At 42.0% G+C, this 10,071-nt stretch overlaps 1 pseudogene; it reads right to left on the reverse strand.

Moving 5' to 3' along the window:
* Positions 1-8,582: 8,582 nt before the first annotated feature.
* LOC147463525 (uncharacterized) lies at positions 8,583-9,488 on the reverse strand (annotated as a pseudogene).
* Positions 9,489-10,071: the final 583 nt, after the last annotated feature.

Here is a 10,071-nt window from a genome sequence, read left to right on the forward strand (position 1 = left end):
TCCAGCGTACCTGTAGTGATAAGAGAATAACCATTCTCTCGATCTCGTACAGCACATCTGTCATCCTCAAAAATGACCCGAAGACCATTTTTTGCAAGAGAGGATACAGACAACAAATTCTTCTTGATCCCTGGAACATATAAGACATCTGGCAAGCATAAATCTGAACCATCTGAAATGGTAATCAAAATCTTACCAACGCCTTTGATTGGATAAGAAGCATTATTTGCACATGTCACCTTCTTTCCTGCTGGAGCTGCATCCAATGAACAAAACAAATCCTTCCTTGAAGTAATATGGCTGGATGCACCACTATCAAAGTACCAAATCATTTGTGTCTTGTCAACACTGTAAGCAGAAAAATTTGAACATACTACAAAAGCATAAGAATCCTGCACAAAGTTTGCAGACTCTTCTTTAGCTGTAGAAGAATCACCAGAAGCTGAAACAACCAAACTTGACTCTTTCTTCTTTTCTTTAGCAATTCGCTTTTTACACTCACTAATGTAGTGACCAGGTTTCTTGCAGTAGTGACATTTACCTTTCTTCTTGGACTTGTCTGAATCACCTTTAGACTTCTCTGAAGACTGTCCTGCACCAGACTTGGAGTGATGAGCACTCTCTTTACCCCTGTTTTTGTTCTGTACAACAAGAGCATGATCCATACCATCCACCTGTAAAGACTTGTTCTTACGTGATTGATCCTCCTGCAATAGCAATGCCACTAACTCTTCAAAATGAAGAGGGTCAGGATTAGCTCGCAAAGACAGAGTCAAAGAAGTCTGAAAAGTCAAATAAGATGGTGGTAGTGAATTGAGTGTTTTGGAAACCAAGTCCTTCTCTGGAATCACTTCATCAATGCTAAGCAATTGCTCTTTAAGATCCCTTATTTTTGTAAGATGCTCGACAATATCGTCACCTTCGTCCATCTGTATTTTGTCAAGTTGTTTCTTCAAAAACTCTATTCTGGCAGCGTTTCTTCCTCCAAACATAGCTTGCAGAGTGTTCCAAGCATCCTCAGAAGTTCTGCAAGATCTGATATGTGGTGTGATTGTCCTCTTTATGGTTAAGGCAATCACAGCCATAGCCTGTGCATCTTTAGTATCCCATCTCTTTTGCTCTGGAGTGACTTGTGAGGGTCCTGCACCACCAGCTGCACCACGACCAGGCGTGACAGGTGCAATGCTAACTGGACGAACTTCATCTCCAGATACATAATCCCACAATCCTTTACCAACCAAAACATTTTTGGCCATAAAAGACCAAAGAGAATAGTTGGTACCATCCAATTTGTCTTCGGATGTAAACGCACCAAAAATCTCTTTCTCCGTAGATTGAGCCATACTGTAGATGCACACAAGAGAGCAAAAGAACCTCCAAGAGATTCACAACTCTCCTCTCCAATCCAAGCAAAACTCTACACAAAATCTCAGCACAAAGCTAAGACAAGCTGCTTCCCAAAAGAACTGTTTACCTGAAGAAAATCTGTCAAAAAGCACACCCTCTTGATCTAAACGCCTCCGAAAAGTAACTTCTGCTACGCTGCTCAGAACAAAATTCTGAGGGCTCGAACGGCTTCGAAAGGGGGGTAAAACCCCAGGTCGCCTGGTCAGAATACTCCCGGAACGTCGAGGATGCTCCCACGAACAAATTTTCCGAAAACTGCCTGAAAACTGCGATTGCGCGCGCGGACGCGAAAACGCAAGTAGAGGCTCTGGAAATCACCTCGCTCTGATACCAATTGTTGAAGATGATGAAACAGGAAACAGAAGGAAGACAGCAACTCAGAGTAGGAAGAAGATGGAGAAGGAGAAGACACAGAGCTTGTGTACGAGATCTCTGTAGTCACTCTCTGTATTGGAATAATAATAATATGTACAAACTCAGAGCTACAAAGCTTATATGAAACCCTAAGAGATAAGGTGTCCTTTCACACCAGATGTCCAGGGGGAAAAACCCAGTGGGAGAAAAGTGCCCCTGGTGAAGCGCGTATACACACTAACACTACAACATGTCTACACCCTACTAGGAAAGTTGGGGATTCAACGTCAATTTTCATCTCCATACCATCCACATTGCAATGGTTTGGTGGAAAGTGCCAATAGACAGATAGTCAAGATTCTTACCAAGTACATCTACCAACAGGTTGAAGAGTGGTAATCTAACCTTGACAAATGTTTGTGGGCTTACAGGACTTCGTACAAGGTGGCTACCAACTTTACTCCTTATGAATTGGTCTATGGCAAGGAAGCAATATTACCTGTACATATGCAGTTAGGGGTGCTCAAAGGTTTGTGGTGGATTGATAAATCTCATGAAGATGTTTTGCAGGATAAGATTACAAGTCTCAAAACTTTGAAGATGAATCATGAGGTGGCATCAGATTTCTATGTGAAGCAGCGAGAGAAAAGAGTAGAAAAGTTCAACCAACATTTGCCAGAAAATCTGATTGAGAAGGGAGACCTAGTGATGAAGTATGAGAGCTATCTTGACTTCACCTTTTCGAAGAAATTCAAAAAGAAGTGGATAGGGCCTTATAAGGTCCATCAAGCGTTTCCCAATGGTACCTACACATTGATGAGGATGGATGGTTGTTTTCTCAAAAACAGGTTAATGGTGTGCATCTCAAGCTATATTTTGAGAGGGAGTTGGTTCCAGCAATGCATCACGTTCTAATGGAGGGGGTTGGGCAACCAACCTAAGCAGGCTTCTCATATGCTAGGAATAAAACTATGTACATACAGTCGAGTTTTTTGGGTTTTCTCATAATGTGCTCAGTGTTTGTAGTTAGAAGGTAAATAAAGCTCTTAGGTGGATGAACATGAATGCTCAACTAGGGGGTGGGCAATGATGGTACATCCAAAGGGTGTTGACCATAGAAGATGGCATGGACAAATATGTGCAAGCTAGAAAAAGCATGGCAAAAGGCTGAAGCAACTAGGAAGATCATGGACAGATAGGTAGCAGTGGATATGTATGGCTGATGCGGTTTATAGGTCAAGAAAGGCTCCAAAAGGGCTAATTTGGGAAACAGGTGAAGGAGATGCAAGATGAAGTCTTTGGGTCTAGGAATGTAGATCTTGAAGTGATGGAGGAGTAGGTCCAGACGACTCATCAAACAGAGCTACAGAGCCCAAGTTATTGGAGTTTGAAGGTACGATGTGTAGTTGATTCTTGCCGGATAGGGAAACTAGGGACAGGTGACCCAAGTCAGTGTATAGGGATATAGTGCTTGATTTATGGAGCATACCCGTCTTTTCAGATTGCAGATCAGAGTTACGGATTGCAAAATATGGCCATTTGAAGTTTTGCCAGGGGCCAGTTTTGTGTCAGTTTGCCCGCTTTGGAAGTGTGCCTATAGAGGTTTTTGGAACTTGGTGTAGTCTGCAAGGGTAGTGACAGTGTATGAAGCTAGTAGGAAGAAATAACATGTTAATCAGAGGCTGGAGTGCCTAGTTATGGCTTGTCAAAGTTTGGGTAGTTACTCGTGGGAAGGTTGCAGATGATTTTCAAGTTTTTGATCAGTTTGGTTGGAGGGCCAGAAAAAGTCCGAGGGCAGTGGGGTTTGCATTGATCGAGGTCTAGGTTGAAGGCTTTTGGGTGGGTTTTATGGTCCAACAATTGGCCTTGTGAGCATCCACTGGCAAAGCTTCATACTAAGGAGAACAAAAAAAAAATAAAAAGATATGTTTTTTAGAGGCCTTTGGAAGATTAAAAGCATGAGGGATTGCCATGTGGACGGAATTGTCCCATATGCAATGATGGGGCCACTGGTCTCATGGTATAAAGGTCACAACATGAAGCCACTTGAGATAGATGAGATGAGGGGAGCTCCCCCTTGAGCATAGCGATGGCAAGCCCTCGTGGCTCTGTGTTCGTGGCACGCGGCCTTGCACGGAGTGTAGTGCTGGTGGTTTTGGCTGGTTGAGGCGGTGTGCCTTCGCGACGGCAGTGGCCAGTTGTGCTGGGTGGCCGGTGATGGCAAGTGACATGGCAGCCCGTCAGGGACTCGGCCTTGCGCCCATATGGGCCCAATATTTTTAAGGCAAAAGTACCCCCCAATAGCGATGTCGCTATTGCTGACATGGGGAGAGGTCCCTCGGTAGCCATGAGAAATATAGAGAGAGGGAGAAGGCGGGTCCAAAGCAGCCTATGTGGAAGGGTATGCCTGCAACTTGAAGTGTGTTACCAAGAGGGAAGAATTGGGGTGTTTTGTGAGCCGGAAAGGGTGAGTTGAGCAATGTGGGTGCATTTGTGCTGAAAGGTGTTTCTACAAGGTAGGAGATAGTTGTTCTAATTTTCATAATGAAAAAAATCATTTATTCTGGCTGTGATCGCCAAAACAACAACTAAAAAACTGCACAATTGGCAGCACGTGGCCATTGTTATATATAATGCACATATGATGAGAAATACAAAATCATAAAAAGGGATTGCAATGAAGGATAATATATCATGATGTCAACTCCAATGGAAACACAATAAAGAATGCTACATTCAAGGAAAAACCCATACAAAGATATGCATAACTCAATGTCAAACTTCCAGAGGGTAATTATATGATCGCACAACTCAGTTTGTACTTACACCCATGTGACCATATCCTACCATTGCATGATACTTTGAGACGCATGGATCCACGCATAAGAATTTCTTACATTTAGGCCAACCATAAATTGTTCTCGAGGGCTTTGATCCCAACACTTCATTCCCATCACATATATGCCTAGACTTTCTTTCAATTGCACATACATAACAATAGTGGCTAGCCTTTGAGCTCATCTTCACTAATGTATGTCCATCCATTGGACCACCCACATACAACGCTTTTCTGGGTGCAACATTCTCTGCAAAATTATTATCTACCAATTGTTCATGTAGTCTCACCATAAACTCAAACTGACTGACATTTTTTTCCCCATGAATACCTTTCCAAGACTTTGTCGGTAGCACCAAAAGTGCCATCATAGGTAAGGAAAGAGATGCTCTTCCCTCCCTCTTTGAATTTCTTGAGCTTGGACGACCTTTTCCACACGGCATAGGATTTCCTATGGCCTCTTCTTTTTGATGGTTCAAAGGTTGCACCATCACTTTCTTCAGAAGATGAAGAATTTGAGGAAGATGGAGAAGAGGGTGACATCTTTCTTGCCTTTTTCTTTCCTTGATCTTCTTTGTCTTCACCATCACTTTCATAAGAGGAAGAGGATGAAGAAGATGGAGAAGAGGATTTCCTCTTTCTCGCCTTTTTCTTCTCTTGCCTTTTGTCATCCCTCTTTGAAGTATGGTATGGAGAAGTATGTGATGGTCTTCTCCATTTTGGAGGTGATGGAGAGCATTTAGCCCGCCGTCTTCGTGGAGCCATCTCCATCGAGGTGGCGGGAGACTCATTTCTTTCTCGTTCCTTTGATGCAGGCTCTTGAATTCTCCTTTGAGAAGGAGATGCGTCATCAAGGAGAAAATTTCTGAGCCCTTCACATGGATCCTCTTCTTCTTCCCGAATCGGAGAGAGGCCTTTTTTGGAAGTCTCCCAAGGAGGCTTCCTAGGTGCTCTCTTGTCATGGTGGGGAGCTTCAAGAGAATCCCATGAGCACGAAGCTGCCGTTGCACTTCACTTTGGAGGGATGGATTGCCCATGGCTTGTTGAAGCCTAGAAACAAGATAGTTAACAAGCATTGGGGCATCATTAGTAGCTTGCTCATAGCAAAATCAAAGTTATCGATATTGATTTCACTCTCTTTATTATTGTCAGCCATTCTAACAACTTTTAGGTGTAAACTTTTTAGGTGTACTTTGGAACTTCAAGCCCTAGTTGCTACTCCTATTTACCCCTTTAGAAAAAGCACTCAAGCTACTGTACCCGTGGCTTGAATACCATTAACTGCAAGGAATAGAAGAGAGGGTAGTTCAGCACCAAAACAACACCGGATCTTGTCAAGATTCTAATAGCTCAATAGTGGTTAAGCCGTAGGCAAGCCCTGTAGGACTCCACTATTAAGACCATAGCTCTCAACGTTGATGCCCGTTAACTGCACAAAGGCAGGCGCACTACAAGGCTGAAAAATCCCTATTCTACTTACTCACATGCAATTAATAGTACCAACCATTTATAGCTAGCTTGAGGAACTCCCTTCTTGATCAAGAAAAGAGAAACCTTGTGCTCTGATACCAATGTAACATTTAATGGTCTAGTAACTTGTGTGTAGCAGAAAATAGCATGAACATAGTGAGCATTTCATTAGAATAGCTTTCTAATGAGAATAACAAGAGTGCTTGGGTGGAGAGAGCAACAAAAAGAATAACACCTAGTTAGATAGCATGAACAATACTTCAAAAGAGAGAGAAATTAAGCAATTGACAATAGTTGAGGATCGGATTTGCATGGAGCCGGTCCCCCCTCCAAAAGGCTTTGTATTGTGGTTTCTCCCATCAAGAGAGACATTTTACAATACAATTTTTTGTGTTCTATCAATACTAGCTAGTGCAATGAAGATGGAAACTTTATGCACTAAGAAAAACACTTATCAAACACAACATCAATTCCCTCACGAAGATGGTGAGAGCTAGCGGGGTATGAGAGTAGATTGAGAGGAAGAAGGAGTATTCTTACGAGAAAGATATACATATCCTCACATAATCACTCATATTATCATAGCTTAGCTTAGTAATTAGCATGGTAGAGGAGATAAGCATGCATTGAAGCTTGGCTCTTGGTTGGATTTGCATCACAAAGCCAAGAGTTGTTGGTGTAGGCCTCCCTTCTCACTAGCTTGGAGTAGGTGGTAAGCTTTCCATTAAAGATTGAGAAGGAGAGAGAGTGTCTTATTTGCTTCACACATGAGATTGTGTGAGTGTGTGTGTGATAATGCCTTGCAAAAATCAGCCCCCCCTCTCTCTTGGTCGACCCCCCTTGCTAAATGCTCATGCTAAAGCCCTATTGGACCTCCCCAGGCCTAGCCAATGGAAATTAAGCAGCATAAGTGATAGCCTTCTGACATGTGTCCCCCGTTCCCCTTTTGTGAGAGCTTTAGGTAATTATTTAATTCAAGTAAACTCTCATTGGACCCCTTTGCCTCCTGGTCAATAGGAATCAGGAAAGCCATTGGGCTGCTGAATTCTCATTGGACCCCTTGGGAGACTGTCCAATAGTCTTCTAGAGAGCTGAATTCTTATCGGTTCTTTTATTAAGTGTTTTTAAATTAATTAAACTATATTTACTCTAGCCTATTTCTCATCGGTCCACCTCTAAGGTCATCCAATAGGAATTGAGTACACCTTGTGGGCATCTGGGCTAGAAGGTTGACATGTGTCCCTCATTCCCTTTGTGTAAAGGGAGCTTGTGTGTGTGTGTGTGTGTGAGAGAGAGAGAGAGAGAGTTTCTCTTTCATCTCCTACTTCTAGGACTTTCCCCCTCCTATGTAGGGATGTTGAAGACTTTTGGGACACACACAAAGCATCCAAATTTCCTAAGCCATGACCTTTGGACACAACCTTCGAATTTTGGAACCTTAGAATTTTGGAAGTCTTAATGGGCTGAACCGTAGGGTCTTTTAAGCCCATTGTTGCACATTCCTCTTTTGCAGATGGTCCCCCCTTTGGATCCCTATTTTCCCTCCTTTGGATCCCTACTGTGGCCGGTCTGCTAGCTTAACCAATATTCTAGCCTTTTCTCCCCTGGCACTTCCCCATATTAAATGATCAGCTTAACATGAGAAAATCATTTAGGAGAATTGGATATTGATTATTATGACATTTTTGTTCATCCAACTACATGCAAGAAGACCTATCTTTGCATCATATGCAAAACAATATGAACCACACTCACAATGGTCAAGATACAACATGCTTGCATCCGAAAAATTCTTCCTATTCGTCATGTATGTACCTGTAGCCCCATAGCCCTCATTTTTCAAATGGATCAAGAGCTTGGCTGATGTAAACCATTTGTCAAAGAATACATAATGACCTTTTTGTCTCAAATCATTTACAAGCATGGAAACAACATGATACGACAACTCTTGGCATGGTGACTTGTCATACACACAAAATGAGTGGTTATAGCCAGTCTCCGAGTCGCATAAATTCCATAGCTGTATGCCAAATTGTGTGGATTCTTGGGATTTTATACCCTACAAGGATTCAGCTTGCATTTGGAAGGTATTGTTCGCTCATCCACAATTACATTCTTCCCACAATTTTAATGCAGTTGGAAGATAGCATTCAATCTTTCTTCCAATGGCAAGACCTCCACAACTTGTGCTCTCTAGTGCCTCTTATGAGTGGCCTTTGCGCATTATCTCTTACATGAAAAAATTGTTTGATTTGCTCTGTCTGACCCATTTTCTCATCATAATTTGGATAGTGCATCACTCCACATGTCTCCCCTTTCCAATAATAATTTTTGTCAGGCATATGTTGCAAATCCATACCAAGAGACACTCCAAGAAACTGCAAAAATCCATGTATATCAAGGTCACTCCACCTTCTTGTGGAGCCATGCTTACATAAAGCTCGTTCTCTCTTTTCCAATGCATACCTATTTGTTTCATGTACAATCATATCCACCAAGTCTAATGGAAACAATGCTAGAAAGAGCTGAGTTTTAGTGAACTCTCTTGGAATCTATCCCAAGTCGGAGCCTGCAATATCCACAAAGGAGGGAAGCTTCTTAAACGTCCCATCTGGCTCAACTCGCAAGTTGTCACCACTTTTCCATTTTGGAATGCATACGATAGACAAATAAATCTCATCATCACTTTCATTCGAAATTGGCCCTTTGGCCTCCAAAAGCTCATCCTCGCATTCCTCTTCCTCTTCAATAGAGGCATGTTCATCACCAGAATCATCTTCTTCTCGCAAATCTGATGGACGGCTCTTAGAGGCTTTTGCACTTTGCCGTGCTTCTTGCCAAGCTTGTATCCCTTACCATGAGCATGGCTAGTCCCAACTTTGCGTGTAGTAATATGAAGCTCAACATCCTCACTTGTAGCATGGCAATCAAATTCCATCTCAGTATGTCGAGCCTTTGGCCGACCTCTACCAAAAACTTTATGCTTTGGAGGAAGACCCCTCCTAATCTCAATTGGAGCATGTGTTGACAAGCATTGACCCTCTGCATATGATTGTTCATCATACATAGTTTCCACATGAGTAGACATTACATGCATGGTAAGAGCGTCATCCATTGAGTCCATAGCTTGCATCATGCAATCCTCATCACATGCTGTGGCAACCACATCATGAACAATAGGTAGATCCATAGAAGGGCATACATTAGAGCATCCATATTCCCTCTTCTTACTTGCCAAAAATTCAGCCAAAGAGATATCATCACCATCATCAAAATCAATTGCAGTGTCAGCATCAACTACCATGTGTTCTTTACGAATGATGTAGCTTCATATGGAATCCCATGAAAGCATATACACTATAGAATCCCCATCAAACATACATTTGAAAAGCTTTTTGCGTGTGTTGGATGCAACAATTAATCAATTTGGCCTCATTTGGGATGTATTTTTTAACTGTAAAAAAATCTAAGTGTATTTTCAAGGCATGAGGTAGTGTTTAAAAAAAATTGCATTACAGTTTGTCCAAAATTGAACGGCGTAAAAAGCAGACAAATTTCAATGTGTTATAAGACACTTGAGTGTCCTATTACAAAACTAGTGTTAAGCAAACGGTGGCCGAAGTCCCTCGAGTATACAATGGAGACTACGTTTATGAGTTGGAGGCTGTTTTGGATGGTGTCCCTAAGATGTTAGGTACGGACCAAAAGTAGAATGGCCATTGTTGGGTTAAACCAACTCTTTTTAGAATGAGGTATCCAACTATGATCAAGAGAAGTAAATGTGCATGACATCTTATTTGCAAAAATAGTTCTTGCTCAATCAATTCTATGAGTGGAAGTCCGATTGAGAATTAGTATGTTAAGCTCTAGCAGTGGGACACTAAAATGCTTCCACTGTGGTCAAAGCCCAGTTATGCTACGAGAGTGTTCATGTGCTATCTATTACTTACTCACCGATTATAAATGGACTTGGCTATTTATCCACATTGGAAGCCACAATCATC

Source organism: Adiantum capillus-veneris, chromosome 2 (assembly GCF_014529385.1).
Source record: "Adiantum capillus-veneris isolate H3 chromosome 2, ASM1452938v2, whole genome shotgun sequence".
NCBI lineage: Eukaryota > Viridiplantae > Streptophyta > Polypodiopsida > Polypodiales > Pteridaceae > Adiantum > Adiantum capillus-veneris.